Source organism: Hylobates moloch, unplaced genomic scaffold, assembly GCF_009828535.3.
Source record: "Hylobates moloch isolate HMO894 unplaced genomic scaffold, HMol_V3 SCAFFOLD_16, whole genome shotgun sequence".
Lineage (NCBI taxonomy): Eukaryota > Metazoa > Chordata > Mammalia > Primates > Hylobatidae > Hylobates > Hylobates moloch.
Window position 1 is genome coordinate 63,593,029 of NW_026652291.1, and position 21,892 is coordinate 63,614,920.

At 37.0% G+C, this 21,892-nt stretch overlaps 1 long non-coding RNA gene across 3 annotated transcripts in view; it reads left to right on the forward strand.

Annotated features, from left to right (window-relative positions):
• LOC131381580 (uncharacterized) overlaps nt 1-21,892 on the forward strand; it is a 119,713-nt gene that overhangs the window by 72,673 nt on the left and 25,148 nt on the right. The window contains exon 3 of one of the 3 annotated variants that reach the window (XR_009210415.1): nt 18,727-18,772. The exons of the other annotated variants lie outside the window; for them this stretch is intronic. This is a non-coding gene — a long non-coding RNA (uncharacterized LOC131381580). Of the gene's footprint in view, nt 1-18,726; nt 18,773-21,892 lie in introns of those variants that run through there. 3 annotated transcript variants of the gene reach the window in all.

Here is a 21,892-nt window from a genome sequence, read left to right on the forward strand (position 1 = left end):
CACATTGCTGAAGTTTATCAGTTTAGGAAGATTTGGGGGACTGAGACAATGGGATTTTCTAGATATAGGATCATGTCATCTGCAAACAGGGAGAGTTTGACTTTCCTTCTTCCTATTTAAATGCCCCTTATTTCTTTCTCTGGCCTGATTGCTCTGGCCAGAACTTCCAGTAGTATATTGAATAGGAGGATATCTACTTCTAGATTTTTTTTTAAGTATTCCGAAACAATCTTGATACTGAACAAATTCTTTCGCTGAAAAGCATTGATAGTTTTATGGTGCTAGATTATATTCTTTGAAAATAGACTTTTGTTGTCATGTGCCATCATATCTCATACTGTCATGTTATTTCTAACTTTAATTGCCTGGTTATTGAATATCTAAATTTCACCAGAAAAGTGTTTTTTATCCAGTGGAATAAGAGAAAGAAGTAATCAAATAACCCAGTGTCCATGATATATAATACAGGATCTGCAGCTATTGATCAACTTGAATGGATACTTAAAGGTTTCCATGTGCTCAGGAACCATCATTTCTCATGTGTTTCACCTTCATTAACCCTTTCCAAAAAAATTTTGTGCAGCACAGAGGAGGTTCCTCAGAGAATCCAGCTAATGTTGGTTGCTTCTTACCTAGAGAAGGTCTTAGACATGTGGTTCTCTTCAGAGCGATCTCATTAATCTTTTTTCTCATGGAGTGTTTAATTCCTGTGATAGTAATGTTGAGCTCACGTTTCGCTGTTACTCCAGTCCATACGCCTAAGATTTTACTTTGTTCCATATAAGTATGTATTAACTTTTGAACTACCTCTACTAAGGTTTATATTGCTTAGATGGTTTTATTTCTAATTTTCAGAGTCTACAGTTTGAAAAACCCATAGTATTATTTTAATAATTATTAAGTCATTATTAATTAGTATTTCCCTATTTTTACTATTATTAATAATTGTCACTCCTATTGAAAAGTAAAGTTTTGTGTCACATATAGCTTTCAATTTACATTTATTTTTCTAACATCTAAGTAAGGAAGTAGACTAATATACAGTTTGGAATTTGCAGTAGCTAAGGAGTTAATAAAATAAAAACATTTCAATTGATCTTGCAGAGATAAATAAGATTAAATCAAACACAGAAACTGAAATGCAAAATAAAAGTCTAAAAGACACAGAACAGGCATTGCTAGTTGCCTGTTCGATAATGATTCTCCTATTGTTTAATAATAGAACACAATATAATTAAGTACTTCATCTTTAAACCTCCCTTTCCATTGCCATTAGGGGTGATGACTTGACAGAATTCTGGTCAATGAGATACACTCAGAAGTAGATGTTTAAGGGAGAAAGGGCTACTTAAAGGGGACAGGCCTGCTTGCTTCTTTGGCCTTTGTCTTTTGCCCTTTATTCTTCAACTTTCCTGCCCAGAAGGTAGACACCCTTGGAGGTAGGGTAGCCATCTTTTGATAGGAGAAAAGACTCCAAGACCATAAACACTTTCTTGAATAGTTGAATTCACCCTTGATTTCCTTTTTATGTACTTTGATTACATGGAAAAAATAATTCCCCATTTGAGTAAGCTGTCCTTGTAGGATTTTCATTAACTACTGCTGAATTTAATTCTTAACCATGGAGATGTCCTCATGGTTTCTGAGGAGAGTCCTTTGCATATTGCTTACATTCTACACTGCTGAGTGACACAGACTTCTGTGCTAAACTAATTTCCAGTGAAAACTATTTGGTACGATCTGTATCTCCTGAAGGAGCAGTGGTTTTTATCTTTCATCTTACTGAAAACTTAGAAGTAATTGAGAGACTTAAGTGGCTACATGACAAAAGTGAGCTTCCTGCCATAATGCGTTCTGTTATCTGTAGTGTGTGGATAATCAGAGCCATAGGTGGAGGTTTCTTCTTGCGTTAATGAAAACCTTAGGGGTCATGCATGCAAAAGGGCAAACACACCTCACATCTCACCTCTAGCTAAATTAGGGCAATCTTCTAGCCTTTATTCTTCCAATCCTTGGCACTGTCTTCCAATAGTAAGCCTGCAAATCCATTTCAACCATGATATGTGATAAAACTGATGTTTAAAAATGAACCAGTTATGCATGTATATAGGGTATAAAACCGTTTAATGTCATTATCAATTTCCATAATTTATTCTACCTTTCTTTGGAACACTTGAAGCAAAAGTCTAATGGAATTTAAAGATGATATTTTCCAGAGTAAGATGTATATTAATAATAATTTAGTTGTGTTGAACTTAGTGGTGTAAATGCATTCTTAGAAATGGCAATGCTAAATGAATTAGTGCTGTCTCAGTTAACATGACCTGGTATTTACAGAATTATACCTACAATGCCATTTATTCAAATCAATGTATAGTTAGGGTTTGTTGGTTGATGACTTTATGTTTCTGCATTCTTTACAGTTGTTTTAATGGTGGATTTTGCTAGGACTTGCATATGATTTACCTCAACCTGAGAACTTACTCACTCCACTCAGTAAAGCTGGCATTTTAATGCAACCCATGCAGTACCCATGATTGCTTATTCTTTGCAAAATAATGAAAGTATCTTCAGATAATAGGATGTAATCGCACTAAAAGGGACTTTTGTGTAGTAAACAAAATAAAGAGATTAGAAAGTGTAATGGAAATGGAAGAAAGTGCAATAAAGTGGCTAAGTATTCATTTGCATGAGAGTAAATTCTACCATACTGGCTGATCAGTGTGATGAAGAATCATAACTATGTAGCTGTGCTAAATAAAGTATTGCTGCAGTCATTCAAATGTGCTTAATATTTTTAAAAGCATTTTCACATTCATTTACTAAGACCCTTTTCTAAATTCCAAATGTGTACTTCAATTTAATTTATGTTCAGTGTATCTGACTGTATTTTCATATATTAAATTAATTTTACCTTTAAATACATACTTGATTCTGCTTTTAGGCAAGACAGAATAACATGTGGCAAAATTACACTCCCACTGTGAACAACTGCAAAACTGGACAAAATATATGACACATTTGTTTTCTAGGATTGGACTATAGGCAGTATAGATGTTTCTAAGAAGGGAAACATGCAAGGTGTACCCCAGATTCACGGTGTCTTGCACAGGGCAGGACTGTGAGGCCTAGCTGACAGCACCTGCTCCCGGGCTGATAGCTAAAGGGAAATACCAGAGGTTAGACAGTGCAGGAGATTTTAGTATTCAGGACCAGGCAGAATGACAAGGCCTTACACACCTGAGACATTTAGCTGATACTCAGAAAGGCCATATTTAGAAATAACCACTAGAAAATAAGATGAGGGCCAGAGCCTAGGACCAAGCTCTAAGTGACAATGGACCCTCTTTAACAAAGCATAAAACAAACACTTCAGGATCAAGGGGAATCTACCAGTAGTTTAACTGCTAGCCAGATCACAGCTCAACAGCCTTTACAAGAAGACAGTATAATGCAAATAATTCAGTCGAAACCCATGAAGCAGGTCTGAGTGCTGATGGTAGCTGGGGATAGGGGTCAAGGGTTGAATAAGGAAGTGACCCTGTGTGAAGTTTTGATTCACAAGAAGAAGGTATATAAAAGATAGTGGCATGACAGAGGCTGCAACCCTCATGAGAAATGCAAATTCTCAGGGAAGCAGTTTACTCCAGCAGTCCTGGATTGAAGGAGAGACTAAAGACACATGACAGCTAGATGCAACATGTGACCCTGTATTGGATCATTTCATAGAGGACATTACTGGAGCAGTCACTGAAACTCCAGTAGGGCTTCTAGGTGAATCAAAATGGACAATTCTTGCAACCTTTCTGCAAATTTAATTTTTTTTTCAAAATTAAAAGAGGTAAAAATAAGGACACATAAGCTTATCATTTTTTGAAAAAATAAAACCACACCCTTTTTGATAGTATCGACTGTTACATAAATTATGTCATTTCTCAACTTTTTTTCTGTACTATGTCATTATGTCATAGCATAATGTATATGTGCATTTATTCGCAATGAGCATGAATTTTAATCCTAGGTCTTAGAAATATATCTTTGTTGTACAAATATAAATGTTTGTTTTAAATAATAGGTTAATAAAGTCAATAATTCATTTAGGGCCAGAACATGGAAGAAAAGAAATTTGTAGCCAAAATGAAGTCACATTTAATGGCCACCCAGTGGGGGAAAGGAACATAAATCTCCCCAAAACACAGTGAATTGATGCCCAGGTGCTTGTTGATGCATTGTAAGCAAAGCTGGCAAATGCCAGTGAAGCTTTTCTTAGAGGTATCTAAGCCCTTGGAAGATGTTGCCAAAACTTGACTCAAGTCACTGGCAGGAAGAACAAGCTCTCAAAAACTACTTGTTGCCACTCCAAGGGCCATTTTAGGTTATTGGTACTTATCCAGAAGATTCTCCTGAAGTGACCTGTGAGGTACATGAAGCCCTATAGTGCCATATTCTGAGCATTTGTGCAACCTTCCCCTGCACAGGAAATGTCCCAGTGGCATTTTGCAATGTGAAGGCAATGGCAGTTGCTGTGATGGTGTGTATGTGTGTGAACAGGGGCATTATGTGGGGGAATAATATAATTTGATTAGAATAACTGAGAAATTATCTGCCTTTGCTGGTACCTACCAGATAGAAGCTCTGAATCCAGGAGCCTCAGGTCTTTTCCTGTTGATTTATTTACCTCTTTCTGTGCTGAAACTTACCACACTTATAAAAAAAATCATTTTTTATTGCATCTATTTGATTCTTCTTTCTTTTCTTCTTTATTAGTCTTGCTAGTGGTCTATCAATTTTCTTTTTTTTCTTTTTTTTATTATTGTGCTTTAAGTTTGAGGGTACATGTGCACAACATGCAGGTTTGTTACATATGTATACATGTGCCATGTTGGTGTGCTGCACCCATTAACTCGTCATTCAGCATTAGGTGTATCTCTTAATGCTATCCCTTCCCCCTTCCCCCACCCCACAACAGTCCCCGGTGTGTGATGTTCTCCTTCCTGCGTCCAAGTGTTCTCATTGTTCATTTCCCACCTATGAGTGAGAACATGTGGTGTTTGGTTTTTTGTCCTTGCGATAGTTTACTGAGAATGATGACTTCCAGTTTCATCCATGTCCCTAAAAAGGACATGAACTCATCATTTTTTCTGGCTGCATAGTATTACATGGTATATATGTGCCACATTTTCTTAATCCAGTCTATCGTTGTTGGACGTTTGGGTTGGTTCCAAGTCTTTGCTATTGTGAATAGTGCTGCAGTAAACATACGTGTGCATGTGTCTTTATAGCAGCATGATTTATAGTCCTTTGGGTATATACCCAGTAATGGGATGGCTGGGTCAAATGGTATTTCTAGTTCTAGATCCCTGAGGAATCGCCACACAAAAGCCAAAATTGACAAATGGGATCTAATTAAAATAAAGAGCTTCTGCACAGCAAAAGAAACTACCATCAGAGTGAACAGGCTACCTACATAATGGGAGAAAATTTTTGCAACCTACTCATCTGACAAAGGGCTAATATCCAGAATCTACAATGAACTCAAACAAATTTACAAGAAAAAAACAAACAACCCCATCAAAAAGTGGGCAAAGGACATGAACAGACACTTCTCAAAAGAAGACATTTATGCAGCCAAAAAACACATGCAAAAATGCTTATCATCACTGGCCATCAGAGAAATGCAAATCAAAACCACAATGAGATACCATCTCACACCAGTTAGAATGGCCATCATTAAAAAGTCAGGAAACAACAGGTGCTGGAGAGGATGTGGAGAAATAGGAACACTTTTACACTATTGGTGGGCGGTCTATCAATTTTCTTGATTCTTTCAAAAAACTAGCTCCTGGATTCATTGATTTTTTGAAGGGTTTTTTGTGTCTCTGTTTTTCCTTCAGTTCTGCTCTGATCTTAGTTATTTCTTATCCTAAGCCAAAAGAACAAACCTGGAGGCATCACACTACCTGACTTCGAACTATACTACAAGGCTACAGTAACCAAAACAGCATGGTACTGGTACCACAACAGAGACATAGACCAACGTAACAGAACAGAGACCTCAGAAATAATGCCGCATATCTACAACTATCTGATCTTTGACAAACCTGACAAAAACAAGCAATGGGGAAAGGATTCCCTATTTAATAAATGGTGCTGGGAAAACTGGCTAGCCATATGTAGGAAGCTGAAACTTGATCCCTTCCTTACACCTTATACAAAAATTAATTCAAGACGGATTAAAGACTTACATGTTAGACCTAAAACCATAAAAACCCTAGAAGAAAACCTAGGCAATACCATTCAGGACATAGGCATGGGCAAGGACTTCATGTCCGAAACACCAAAAGCAATGGCAACAAAAGCCAAAATTGACAAATGGGATCTAATTAAACTAAAGAGCTTCTGCACAGCAAAAGAAACTACCATCAGAGTGAACAGGCAACCTACAGAATGGGAGAAAATTTTTGCAACCTACTCATCTGACAAAGGGCTAATATCCAGAATCTACAATGAGCTCAAACAAATTTACAAGAAAAAAACAAACAACCCCATCAAAAAGTGGGCGAAGGATATGAACAGACACTTCTCAAAAGACGACATTTATGCAGCCAAAAAACACATGAAAAAATGCTCATCATCACTGGCCATCAGAGAAATGCAAATCAAAACCACAATGAGATACCATCTCACACCAGTTAGAATGGTGATCATTAAAAAGTCAGGAAACAACAGGTGCTGGAGAGGATGTGGAGAAATAGGAACCCTTTTACACTGTTGGTGGGACTGTAAACTAGTTCAACCATTGTGGAAGTCAGTGTGGCAATTCCTCAGGGATCTAGAACTAGAAATATCATTTGACCCAGCCATCCCATTACTGGGTATATACCCAAAGGATTATAAATCATGCTGCTGTAAAGACACATGCGCATGTGTGTTTACTGTGGCACTATTCACAACAGCAAAGACTTGGAACCAACCCAAATGTCAAACAATGATAGACTGAATTAAGAAAATGTGGCACATATACACCATGGAATACTATGCAGCCAGAAAAAATGATGAGTTCCTGTCCTTTGTAGAGACATGGATGAAGCTGGAAACCATCATTCTCAGCAAACTATCGCAAGGACAAAAAACCAAACACCGCATATTCTCACTCATAGGTGGGAATTGAACAATGAGAACACTTGGACACAGGAAGGGGAACATCACACACAGGGGACTGTTGTGGGGTCTGGGGAGGGGGGAGGGATAGCATTAGGAGATATACCTAATGTTAAATGACGAGTTAATGGGTGCAGCACACCAACATGGCACATGTATACATATGTAACAAACCTGGATGTTGTGCACATGTACCCTAAAACTTAAAGTATAATAATAATAATAATAAGTATAGGTAATTATAACCAAAAAAAATCATATGAAACTTTTCACTAATATTATTCAAAGGGCAATGTTAACTGTGAAAAATTTATGAAGAAACAGAAGACATTTTAATTAAAATATGTAAAAAGAGGTGTAGCAAAAAAAGCCAAACAATAAATGCTGCTAAAAACTCTAATTTGAATACTTTTGGACATGTACATTATTTTCATTTTCAACTCCAACATTTCTACCATGCATTGTTAAAATAAGATTCTCTCAGAGGGAGTCTCTCGTGGGCCCTAAGCCAGCTATCAGATGAATTCACAACACAGTATCCTTCTTGTTCTCGTCTACTTCATTTTTAGTTGTTCATTTCTGATTTGTACTGAGTTGCTTATGGGGGCTTCACTGCTGTTTATACTCATCATGTAAAGATCAGTTGCTGTTTTCACTGCTTTCAAACTCCTAATTTTCAAAACACCTGAGCAATTCATGGCTCTCTGCGGAGTATGGAGAATGGCTTCCCTGCCTACTTTATTTGCCCCCTGTCCCCTAGGTCACACATTTCATTTAGTATATACCTCTATGGAATTGATCCCTATCATGAAAGCAATACTTATGTTTATGATGGAATAACTCTATAATATGAAAGCAAACAATGAAATTTCAATTATGCTAATAGGCCTGAAGTCATCTTTTGATTATTTTTTAATTTTAACTTTAGGTGCAATACACTGTATTATTCATTATTACTAGTTCATGACATATTACTTTATTATTCTTACATATAAACACTCATACACACACACAAACACATATGCTTTTATATAAAAACAACCCAAGTTTAAATTGTTTTCAAGCAGTTTGGCGACAACGTCCTCCTGGTCTTCTAACTCACTCCAATTATGTTTGTGCTTAGGATTCTGTGATTCTTTTATGCTAAATCCAGAGTGTACATTGTCCCATCTACATAACTCAAATATTCTAGGCCTTGTAGCTTGTGACTGTAAGGAAAACAGCACTTTCTTTTTATACTCAAAGTGTAATGGAATGCTTTCCCATTGGACAACTGCCTACAAGTAGCATCCTCAAAGTGTCTCCTGATAATTTATGAGATTCTCTCAGAGGGAGTCTGTCTTGGGCCCCAAGCCAGCTATCAGATGAATTCACAACAGTATCCTTTGCATTCTTTTCTACTTCAATTTTCGCTTGTTCACTTCTGATTTGTACCGAGTTGCTTCTGGAGGCTTCACTGTTGTTTATACCCATCATGAGAATCAGAGTAAAGGTCAAAGTCATTGTTTTAATTGCTTTCAAACTTCTAATTCTCAAGACACCTGAGCAATTCATGGTTCCATGTGGAATATGGCGAATGGTTTCCTTACCTACTTTATGCCCCACTCTGTCTCCTAGATACAAAGCAGCTTTACTTGTGCCCCAAACTTCAAGATATTTTCAGATCCCACCTCAATCTCTCTGCCCATAGAAGTACTAAAATAATCCCAAATAATAGGTTGAGGATAGATACCGTGGAATCCCCTGTGTCCTCCTCCTCCTTCTCCTGATGCCCTGACTCCAGCCAAAGTTCCTCTATCCTTTTCTACTTACAAAGTGAAAACTTCTGTTTGTCAGTGGAATCAAATGGATACTAGTCATTGAGAGCATAGGTGTTCTTTACATTAGTAATTCCTAGCTGTTAGTATGGTTTCTAGTTTCTAGTTACTCAAGTAGCCATTCATCTCCAGCTCAACTAGCTAACAAAACTCCCTCAATACAAAATATTTTCAAAGTATGATTTAGCAGCACAAAATTTTAAAAATAACTCTAGTTTGTCATTCCAAGAGAGAATGTAACATCCTGACAAGAAAGCCAGAAAGAACATACAGTTTCTGTATTTCTATGCAGGATTATACCTCAATAAGAGTCATAAGAGTAAGGTAAATAATGAGTACAATAAGTTTATATTTCATCTTACTCTAGGAATCTCTATGGCACTGCCCTGCTTCCTTTCTACTAGGTTGGAAAAGATGAATGAATGAAAGGATCCTGCTGCCTCAGAGCTTTATCTCCAACCTGAATGGCAGCTGGTTTGCATAGTTTGAGGATCATGTTATTGGGCAAGTTGCTATCTTTTGTGAATCACAGTGCTTATTCAGGAAATGCCTCTGCAGGATTAGAGCAGAGCAGATATCCCAGCTCAGCCCCTACACTCAAACTTCTCTTAAGATACCACATTTGAAACCTGGAAGCTTCTGGTTACATTAGAAGTATTGCCAGCTCACAAGGGAAAGAGCAGTCATGGCTGATTCTGGCAACTTAATATCAGAAAGTTGATGATGGGCAAAGAATGGGATGTCTACTAAAGACCAGTGAATTCAAACTTGTTCATGAAAGTGTCTGCATTAGCTGAGCATTTCTTGTTGAATATTTACCTAGTGGATAACAATTACTATGTTGCTACTATATACCAAGCACTGTCCAAGGTAGGGACAAAGATGACTAAGGTAAAACAAAATCTGAAGTTACCGGTTTTAGAAATTTTGTGGCAACGGTATGGAAAGTGGAAAGAAAGAGTGTGGTGAGAGATACAGGGAGATCTAGCTGGCCACTGCAATATCCAAACAAGTAGTGATGAAGGTGGAGACAAAATGTAAAAGACAGAAGAGAATACAGCTGAGAGATGATTCAGAGAAAGTGTTGACATAATCTCTTAGGTATGACGAATAAGGGAGGTGGAGAAAATAAGATGGCTCCTAGGATTTTAATTTCCTAACTGAGTAGATGGTGATGTCTTTTCTTGAAACAATGCTTTAGGAAGTAAAGTGGTTTTCTGTAATAATTGTGGTTAAGGCAATTAAAAAACATGGAATAGATCAATTGTAGGCATTGTGAGAACAAGTAACTTGGTAATTGTGTATACACTGTGTGTGAATGTGAGTGGCAAAAATAGTGAACTAATTTCCTGTTGTTTAGTGTCAATTTATGGACAAATTACCATTTGTCTAAAGCTCAGTAAGGTTTAGCTTCTCAAGGAATATTTTCCTAATGGTGTTAAACTGAAAGCAATGAGCAGTGAGTGGTGTGTGTCTACCAGGAAATAAGCCTCACACCAGGTTAATAACATGATATGATATCTTGCTTGAGTCTACCTGTGTTACCCATAGGACTAGGCAGGTGCATCAAGAGATTGTACAGAGAGAAACAGATGTGTAGAGGGTGAGGCACATGTGTATGGTCAAATTTTGTATATATCACAATGTATTAGTGAGATAGTTCTTTAATCCTAACCTCTATTCATATCTGAGTCCTAGAGGTTCAAGAAAAACTGAAAGAGTGTATCTACTATGCACTCTAGAGAGTATTGACAGCACAAGTGTCACTCAGAGCAAGAATGCAAGAAATTTATACACCTCAGCAGAGAAAACAGCTCTGGCCTGGATTGCTTTTGGCATTTGCTGGCTGAGCCAATAGCTTCCATATTAAGTAGCTCCAGAAGCTTTGGCAGCAGCAGAAAACCTCCACTGATGCAGATGTCTGTTCTCTTGGGCTTGGAAAGAGACACCTTGGCACATGCTGGCAGCCTTCACACACAGTGTGGGCAATGGCAAAATAATGTGGATAGGTATAAACAACAGTGTCACACCATTGCTGCTCATCACTGCAAGAAGCCTGAGCCAGTGAGGGAAAAATGGCCAATACTGCATGACGACTGACAAGAGATGGTTAATGAGCACATGTGATGTGCTTGCTTTCCTGATGATTCTTTTACATTGGGGTGAGGTTTGTGGCTTCATATAGTGTGTGTGTGTGTGTGTGTGTGTGTGTGTGTGTGTGTGTGTGTAGAGAGAGAGAGAATATATAAATATATATACTGTGTGTGTGTATATATACACTATGTATGTGTGTGTGTATATATATATACTGTGTGTGTGTGTGTGTGTATATATATAGATATAAGTTTTTACTATGACATTGCTAAGCACATGAGGCCACATAAAATTGTGAACACTTCGTACAGTCTTATTCTCTGGCAAGTATTTCACTAGTTTGTGATTGTAGCCTCAGAATAAAATGGAAAAAATGCTTTTCACAAATTACATTACACATATCAGAATTGCTAACATTTCTTCTAATATCCTGAAGTAGCAGGATTTTACAACTATGTCATTTTCCTTCCTGTATACAATTAGGTGACACTACTATTATTTTTCTGTGCTGTCAAACCTCAGTTTTCTTGATTTCTGTGCACACCAAAACTATCAAAAGAATGTTATAATGTATGAGACACTTTTAGAAATGTCAGTGGCCATAAATACTTTCAAAATGGTGAAAGTTTTTTTCACTGAGTAAACCTTTGTCTAGGGAAAACAAAACCAAAACCAAACCAACCAACCAACCAAAGAAACAAAAACCCTACAAGGCTGGGTGTGGAGGCTCACGCCTGTAATCCCAACATATTGGGAGGCCCAGGTAGGTGGATCACTTGAGGCCAGAAGTTTGAGACCAGCCTGCTCAACATGGTGAAACCCCCTCCCTACTAAAAATGCAAAAATTAGTCACGTATGGTGGCACATGCCTGTAATCCCAGCTACTCAGGAGGCTGAGGCAGGAGAATCGCTTGAACCTGGAAGGCGGAGGTTGCAGTGAGCCGAGATCATGCCACTGCACTTCAGCCTGGGTGACAGAGTGAGACTCCGTCTGAAAAACAAAACCAAACAAACCAAAACCCTACAAAAAAACAAACAAAAAAACCCTAAGATAATTGTCCCCCAGTGAGGCATAAACAGTTTTGACTCCAACTGAGTCTCCTGCTTTGGTGAAGTTACACCAATATGACTTCTCATGGCCATTGATATGAAGATACACCAGTGTCACAGATCAAGCCAGCAAACAGCTTTGAAAAGAATATTGTTTACTGTTATGAATGAGATCAATTTCCTCCAAGCCAGGTTTTTAAATCATTTTCTTTTCAAGAAGTTTTCTCATAAATTCAAGCATAACAAAAAAATTTTTGTTTAAGTCCCAAGAAGTTTGCCACCTTTTTAAGTGCTTGATTCAATTTTAAGTAGAAGTTTCACTTTTGAGAGAATGAGAAAGTTCATTCATAGAAGAACCTCATAGGGAGAAGTACATTCAAGGGTTGGCTTACTTGGTAGATATTTTGGTCCAATGAATAAGGCATTATCTTCTGATTTAAGGTCCTGCCATTTGCCTGTAAATGCTTTTGTAAACAAGGAGTTCTTTCGGCCCTTTTTATTCTGCAAGAGGGGGATAGGAGCTGCGGAACATATACACTTTTCAATTTCAGAAGTTCTTCTAGAGCCTGGAATTGAGAGTGACAGTTTTGTCATTTTATCCATTGGCAGAAATATTTGGATATATCAAAGTACTGAAAAAAACGTGTTTGGAAGTTACCACTGCTCTGATGACCTTAACTTTGAAATATGGATTTATTTTATTTTCAGGCTGAAATAGACAGGATCAGTGATGCAGTACTTACCAAGGATGACCTTACTGACTGGGGAAAATGATGTGAGTAGAATTTATCAGAAGGGTCCCGGAGGATGTGTTGTGTTTTCTTTTTTTTTCACACAATTCTATCTTCGAGGGGCAAAGAGGGTAATGCTAATTTTAATTCTGTATAATATGACAATGTCATCTTATTCAGGGAGCTAGATTTTTCACTATTTCTTGCTGCCAAGCAACAGCAAAATCAGAAATCCAATGAACATCCAAGATACATTCTCTGTGCCATGTCAAAGAAAACTAAAACTTTTTAATTGGCTTCGAGATTTCATATTGAGGAGAATTATTTTTCTTTTTGTTTCCGCAATGCAATTTCTTTCCATTTTATTTCAGAAAGTGGTCATCAGTTTTTGCCTGAAAAATGAGAAGAATTATTTATTCATAAAGTAAAAAAAAATTGCTTAAGTGAAAAAGTCAGTTCATAATGAAATAAAATATATGCATAAATATATGTATATGTGCTCATATTCATATTGTCGATTAAGGGGCTCTGGCTTTCATAAATTTTACAAACAAATCTAGTGACCTTTGCAACAATGAAAACAAAAAACCCTACTCTACTAAACTAGATCCCTAAAAAATTTCCAGCTTTAATATCCTACGATTCTGTTTCATAATATAGAATTAAAACCAGACTTCAATCAGAACTTAATCTGTGTTTGGTCTAACATACACACACACACACACACACACACACACACACACACACACACACACAAAATAAGCATTGTATCAGTTTGCTAGAGCTGCCATGACAAAATACCACAGACTACAACAGAAATTTCTCACAGTTTTGGAGGCTAGAAGTCCCAAGATCAAGGTCTTGGCAGGTTTGATTTTATTCTGAGGACCCTCTCATTGGTTTGCAGATGGTCACCTTCTTGCTCTGTCCTCATATGGCCTCTTTTTCTGTGTATCCACACGCCTGGTGTCTCTGTGTGTGTGAATTTCTTCTTCTATAAGGAGGAATTTAGACTGGATTAAGGCCCATTCTAAGGAGCATATTTTAACTTAATCACCTCTTTGAAGAACCTTGTCTCCAAATATAGTCACATTTTGAGATACTGAAGGGATAGGACTTCAACATATAAATTTCAGGAGGATGTGATTCAGCCCATAACAAGTATCCTCTCAGTGCAAGGTGACGATGGCTTTGGTGAAATGAAGTCTTCAATCATGGACTTCTTTGGATAGGAAAGAAGAAAGTTTATGTATGATATTAATAAGAATGCCAGAGTTGTAAGATGAGGTCAAGAACGTTACAAAAGTATACAAATTAAAAACTTTCAAGCAAGAGGATTTAATTCTCCATGTAGAATAATGAGAAGTCAGGTAAGCTAAGTGTAACAATTGTCTACTATTTGATAAATGTCAAAAATAACACATCTTAAAACAAAAAGTTTTCAGAACAACCCAGTTTTCTATTTATTTGTCTAATATTATGGAGAGAATTTATCACCACACCAAAATTTCTGAACTTCTTGTCCACTTCTCTTAGTATATCTGCTGTTTTTTGAAACATCCTCTCAAATTTCCTTCACCGTCTGTAGCTCTTTGCCTTTCATCTTACACTCTGCCTCTTTCTCCATGACCCTACATCATAAAATCTAGAACTCTCTTCAAAGGCAAAGTAAGAGAAACGAAGAGGTCAAAACCAAAAGCCTTTGGTTGTAGAGGGAGAATGCCTGATAATACCTACAAGTTAATTGTTTTTCATTTGTCACATGAATAACCTGCATTTTGGAAAATTGGAGATTGTTACTATTGTTACTGATCTTCTCAAAAATGGCTTCAGTGAATGGGATTAGAGGCTTCATTAGAATGGGAAGGGTCATGCTGGAACTGAGGCATTGAAAAAGAATAACAATTATTCTTTCCAGATGATAACTCCTAAGGAACTCCTGGATAGAGAAATTGCCAGAGGGAAGCTAGAGGGACATGCAGGGTACAAGTTTTTATGCTTAGAAAGATTTGAGTAGATTTGCATTCTGAAGAAAAGAGTCTATTGAAAAGGAGATGATGGTTATTTGGGCAGGAAAGGGAAGACTTGATGGATTATTATCCCCGAGGAGGAGATGAGATAAAATTTACCTAATCTGAGAAGGTCTGAAATGAAGATAATTTTTTTTATAGCAGGAGTGAAAGTTTATCAAAAAGTTTTAGAGCAGGAACAAAAGGAAATATACTTGAAAGAGGGCCAAGTGGGCCACTTGATTCACATGTGTGGTTTGAACTTTGACTCAGGGTTTTATATGTTGGCTTGCTTCTGGGGGTTGCATCCCTTCTCCCCTGATTCTTCCCTTGGTGTGGGCTGTCCACATGCACAGTGGCCTGCCAGCACTTCGGAGGGGCTGCATCTTCAGTGTGCTTATTGAAGTTGTGCACATGCTCACTTGAGGCATTTTTCCTTTACCAGTTGAGTGTTCCTAAAGGAAGGTCACACACCAGTTAAACTCCATGATTTTGCCTCCACTCGCCCAACTTCTGACTTTTATTGGGAAGCTGCTGATCACCAGTTTCAGAAAACCAAACACTGCATGATCTCACTCATAAGTGGTAGTTGAACAATGAGAACACATGAACATACATTTTTAAGAAGCAAACTGAGGCACTTAACTCCTGGCAGACTGTATTTTTCAGGGAAGTAGGAAGAAATGTTCCTTCCAGCAGGAGGAAGACTAGAAATCTTGGGAAGACTAGCGAATATTTGGAATATACAGGGAGACCAATAGGAGAGGAAATCAAAGTTTGGACTCTAAATAATTTTAGTTTTGAAAGTAGAAAATAAAATGAATCCAGCCATCTTAGGGCAAGAGTTGCTTTTCTAGTCCTGTAAGTAGCTGAAAATGATACTCAAGTAAGAAATATGAAGATGAACTACATTTTCATTATGAAGATCTATTTGTCACATATAAGTCCTTGAATTAAACTGTTTCAACATGAAAAGCAAGGAGGTATCTTAAGGCTCAGCAGATTTTGTCTCCCCTTTTCCTTTGTTAAAAACTACCAAATGTAGTAATGTTAGTTGCCATAACAATTGTGAGAACTTCTCATTTCCTTCAAGTGTAGGCAAATGGAGGGTGTCTGCTGTATTTTATTTTTATGGCCCTACTTTCAGGCAGTGTCAGCTGTTTTTAGATTGACAATAAAAATCCTTATTGCTGGGAAAATTATATTCCTTAAGTTTCTTTTCTCAGCTTTTCCATTTTCCTTTGTAGAACTGTTAGAGAGAGAGAGTTGGAACAACTCCACTGAAGCTTAAGCATCCAGTGTCATCACTGGAGAGTGGGACGCAGACTGCAGATGCAGACAAATTGTTGTTTGTTTCTATTGATTTTCCAGTGCTACAAGAAATATGGCTATAGAGTTGTTTGTTTTTATAACTACTTCTTATATCAGAGTAATGTTATTCTGTAAAATTCTCAAGCATATGGTTATATTTTTAACATAATTTCTCTATCTTTTGGCATAAAGAATAGCATCAGAAATGTACGTAAGTCTTTACCCACTTTTAGACATTTTGGGATCTTAAGCAGACCGCTTAATTATCAGTGTGTGACATCATTCTTCCATCAGTTGATCCATTCCTCAGCACCTGTTTATTGAATGCCCACACATATGCCAGGTCTTATGCTGAGGTTTTGGAGATGTAGAGATGAATGCATAAATCCAGTTCCTGTTTTACAATTTAGCCTCCATTTCCTCCCCAGGATAGTCATGTATAATGGTATATATGTACTCAGATTTAATAATACAGTTAGCTTGGGAAAACAAATCAAAAGTGTCTTCTATGCATCCCCAAAGATCCACTTGGGGAAGCAAATCAAACGGTCTTCTATGTACACCAAACATTTCATGCCATGAGAAAGATGCTGTTCTTGACACATCACATACCTTAATCCCTTCATAAACACTACAGAGTAGGCATTACCAGTCTCATTTCACAAATGAGTTAAGTTACCCAAAGTAATTCCCCACTGGTAAAGAGAGATTTCACCCCCAAAACGCTGACTTCAAACACTGTGCCCTTTACTGCTTCTTTATGTGTTACTTTGGCATATTAAAAAGATAAAATTACAGAATTTAAGATTTACAGATAACAGAAGAGTGGTTCTCAACTGGGGGAGATTTTGCCCTCCATGGGACATTTGACAGTGTTTGAAGACATTCTAGCTCATCACTACTGAAGGGGTCGAGGCCAGGGGTGCTGCTAAACACCCTGCAATGCACAGGAGCCACTTCAGCAAAGAACGATATGGTTCAAAATGTAAATAGTGTCATGGTTGAAAAATTCTACCTGAGAGAGTACAACTTGGGGACTAGGCCTCAGACACGATTACCTCCCCAAGTCACCAAATCATGTTGAGATCTCCTGATTCCCAGTCCAGTTCCTCCTTGTCTCTCTATTGCTGGTTTTGTGCACCATAATGCACGTCAAAGTTACTTGGTCCTGAGTTCTTGACAAGTGTTTTTTGAGTGCTGTGCTTCATTTAAAATAGGAAGAGGGCCAGGCTAGTCATTAGTAGAATCTGAATCCTTTCACCCACAATTCTCCCTTCTTTTACTATTCCTTCCTGGTCATCTGCAATTTTGTCTTCTCATAAATGCCTTCTTGTTGCCTTTAGCTGTTCAGTGCCTTATATGTATGCCCTTCTTTCTCTGTAATGTCTCCAATTCAAAATTACCTTTTCTTTCCTCAGTACCTTTCATCAGAATTCTCTCAGTGAAGTTTAGCTAAATATTAGAAAGGAATGTGCAGGGTTTGTGCTCAAAAGCAGGCTGGCGAGTCCTGCCGAGCTTGGAGCCCAGCTCTGACTATTAACCTACGTCAACATGTGTCAACGAAAAGAGTTGAACTCTGTAAAATATTTGAAGAGATTTACTCTGAGCCAAATATGAGTGACCATGGCCCATGACACAGTCCTCAAGAGGTCCAGGGAACATGTCCCAAGATGACCAGAGTGCAGCTTGATTTTATACATTTTAGAGAGGCATGAGACATCAATCAAATACATTGAAGAAACATGTTGGTTTGGTTTAGAAAGGCAGGACAACTCGAAGTGGGGGCTTCCAGGCTACAGGTGAATTTAAACATTTTTCTGGTTGACAATTGGTTGAGTTTGTTTCAAGACCTGGGATCAATAAAAAGAGAAGGTTCAGGTTAAGATAAAAGACTGTGGAGGTCAAAGTTTTTTGAAGTCTTATAGTGGCTGCCCTTAGAGACCAATAGATGACAAGTATTTCTTATACGGATCTTAGTTAATCTCTTTAGGATTGGGAGGGTCTGGAAGAAAGACCTCTATGTTAATAGAGATTGTTTACAGATGCAAATTTTCCCTTCAAAGAACAGAGGAGCCATTGTGGGGCCATTTCAAATATTTCAAAATATGGCAAAGAAACGTGTTTTGGGGTAAAATATTTCGATTTTCTTCCTTGTCTCATAATGTTATGCCAGAGTCAGGTTGGAAAGTAAGTTATGACAGACAGGGTTAAATAAAACCCATCTGATATGAATTTATTATTTGTATGGCATGACTCCCCAGACCCTTCATATAAAAATTTGGGCAAGATAAAAATCAGAGTTTAGTCCTCACATGTTTTATAACCTCTCCATACACTACCCACTTAATCTATCCTAGAATTTTATTTCAACTTAATGATTATTTGAATTTGTATGGTGGAAACACTGGGAGGTGGGAGCCTCCCTGTTTTCTCATGAATTATACTATGTGATGATTTCATTCATAGGTAATGTTTGCTTTGAAAGTAAGCACTAGTTGCATGTTAGTCCTTTCCCATCCAGGAGAGTAATTATTCTCTGCTTTTCCTCACCAGGAACTGAATCTTCAGTCACCTTGATTTTGTACTTCCCAGCCTCCAGGACTGTGAGAAATAAGTATCTGTTGCTTAAGCCACTCAGTCTATGGTATTTTGTTATAGCATCTCATGCTGATTCATACATGATCCAAGAGGTTTACTCACTTCAAGGAATATGTAGAAAAATTGGGAGACCATGTTGCAGGAGTTCTCTAGTTTCCAGATTTCTTGAAGGACTGTTAAGTCTTACCTATTTTAATGGATGAACAACAAATGATTTCTTTTTCTCAACCTATTTGGTCTTTTTCTTCCTGAGATCACCATTAGCCTGATTCTCTGCTTCCCTAGGATTAATATCCAACTGAAGCACAACACTGGCAGAAAAAAAAAAAAAAACTAATCTCTGGTATTGGTACCACTGTCACTGAGCCCACTAGATCAGAGTTAAATCCAGTGACATCTGGGCAAGATTAGAGTAACTGGGCTATCAAAAAGAAAAGCTGAGAAGACAAAGATTTGTTTTTAACACTCCTCTTTTCCCAATTATGCCTAAATATCAGGCAGTATTACTCATGTTTTATTTTAGTTTTAATTAAATTTGTTTTATTTAATTATAAGTCTCAACTCACTAATATAGGTGATTGTCATATTATTTTGCTTGCATGCCATGATCATCTAACTTCTTACATGTAAAAGTCTTGGAGGGAATATGACATTAATGTACTACTTTCTTTTAGAATTCCGTGTCTGCATTTGGAACTCAGACAACAAGTCAGATCATTTGTGTTCTGTAATGCAGATATGGAGGTAGAGACAGTTTTAAGTTAAGAAGGGACTGTCTACAAAAGTAAAGAGTGCCACCAATAAACCATATTTATTTGGCATCTGAAGCAGGAACTTAGCAGCCTGCTAAGACATGCTAAGTTTCTGCTTCAGATGCCAAATAAATATTTCTAATTGAATAAAATTCATAACTGGTAGACATAAAGCTTTCTATACTACTTTTAATGCTAAAATACTTCAATTACAATTTAACAAGGTGCTATATTTTGTTGAGAGGTTGAGCAAATTAATCTTGGGCATCAGTTTCCTCATCTTTAAAATGGACAAGATGAAACAAAGATCACTTCCAGGAATGAATTATAAATTCTGGTGTTCTATGATCTTTTCTTTTTGTTGAAAACACAACATATTACGTTATTTGAGGTTCCTTTGCTGACATTTTGCTATATGGGGTTTTGTGAACATAATAGGTACAAAGATTGAACTCTCTAATCATCATACAAAAATGCAAAGTTGGATTAGTAAAGATCTTTGGGATTTATGTCATGGTTATTTTACTCTGTTTTTCAACTGGTTTTTCTTAGCTGTTCTTTAAATGGAAGAGCGTTACCAGCTCAGTGTAATCCTGCATATAAATGGGAGACAAACTCAATCCTTTCTTTCATCACTTGGATACTGGTTGTGACAGCAATGGTAACGTTTGCTTTACTACTAGTTCTGTTGCTAACTAATGTGAGACTTAGAGTGAGTCATTTCATACCTCTGCTTCTTGATTCCATGCACTGAATACAATCTCTGGTTTCTTTTTCTTTTTTTTTAGTTTATCTGTTTAGAAAGGTAAATATATGCTCATTGTAGAAAATGCAAATGATACTAAAAGATATAATGAAGAAAGAAAAATAAAGCAAAATGTTACCACCCAGGGACCGCACACACACACACAAACACACACACACACACATTTACAAACAGTGCTGCAGGCAATAGCATGAATAAGGATGAATATACCTTTACATCCTTATTCTAATCTCTACTTTGAATAAACTTCTAGGGACTGAATTGCTGGGTCAAAGTATACTTCTTTGACTCAAGATGTCATGTTTTCCACAATGGTGTTAATATTTTGCATACCACCAACTAGCTGTTTCCTCACATCCTTCACCACACTAAATACTGGCAATATTTGTACCTTTGTAGAACTGATTCTGAAATCATACCTCACCATTACTGGTTATTGCACATATTTGATGTTATAATATTTTGAAAGATAATATATTTATGACATTGTTATTTTTAATTTCTGCTGATAACAAGATTAAGCTTACATTGCCGTGGTTGGGATAGAATTGTTTTTGTATTGTTGTGTTCTTTTTTTTTTTTTTTTTTTGTGGATTCCTTTCAAAGGCATATGTCCTAGCGGTTTCATCCTTTCCAAGGGTTCAAAAATGCATTTGCTTCCTTCTGTCTATGGCATACAAGTTCAAGATCTTTTCCAAAATGCATTTTCACATTGCCTCGTGGTGTCACAGCACCACATGATCAGGTTGTGTTCCTGTAGAGATAATGTCACACAATCTGTACCCTGATCTGTGGAAAAACCAGATATAGCTTGTTTAAGTACATTTTTTTATTTGTTAGCCTATAAAAGCATTAAAAAAGTTCATTTCAGCTTTAACAATATCTAATTAGTGACATTCCCTTCACCAAAGTTTCTATCTTTTTTATTGGCTCTAGTCAAACTGTTTTATACGTCCTGCAGAATGTCTCATCTTTTTTATTTCTTGTAAACTTTATTATCTTTTTGATGACACAGTAATTTTCTTTCCGTCTTTTATCTCCCTTTAGCTGACATCTTCACTTTGTCTTTCTTTACAACTATGCTAGCTCTTATCCATTTGTTTTGGTAACTTCTAATGGAAAATTCAATTTCTACAAAGTATATGCTAGTATCTTTAGAAGTACTTAATTAAGTTCTCAAAAGGTTAGGTGAGCAGATTAAACAAAAAATATAAAAATGTGGCAAGACAGCTTCCTCATGGGAATCTGCCAGAGAGGGTTTGGGGTGAAGAGTGACAAACTGTATTAAACTGATATACTATTTTTCATTAATGTCTTCCCAATAAAGATTCAGGGAGTCTGTTATATGCGCTCTACACTAAAGATTCCAAAATATTTATGCATACTGAAGTATGAGCAGGCAATATAAGTAATCAGAAAAAAGTAAATATTGAAAATTGATAGAATTCAGAACTCATGATACTGTATTGGTTTCATGAACAATAACTAAGCCACTTTAAAAATATTTTTTTCAGAATTTTGAGCCCTATCAAAGATATATTTGATCTGTATAGTTATTCATACTCTCTAAGCACCTTGCTATTGTGGAAAACATACTGAATTG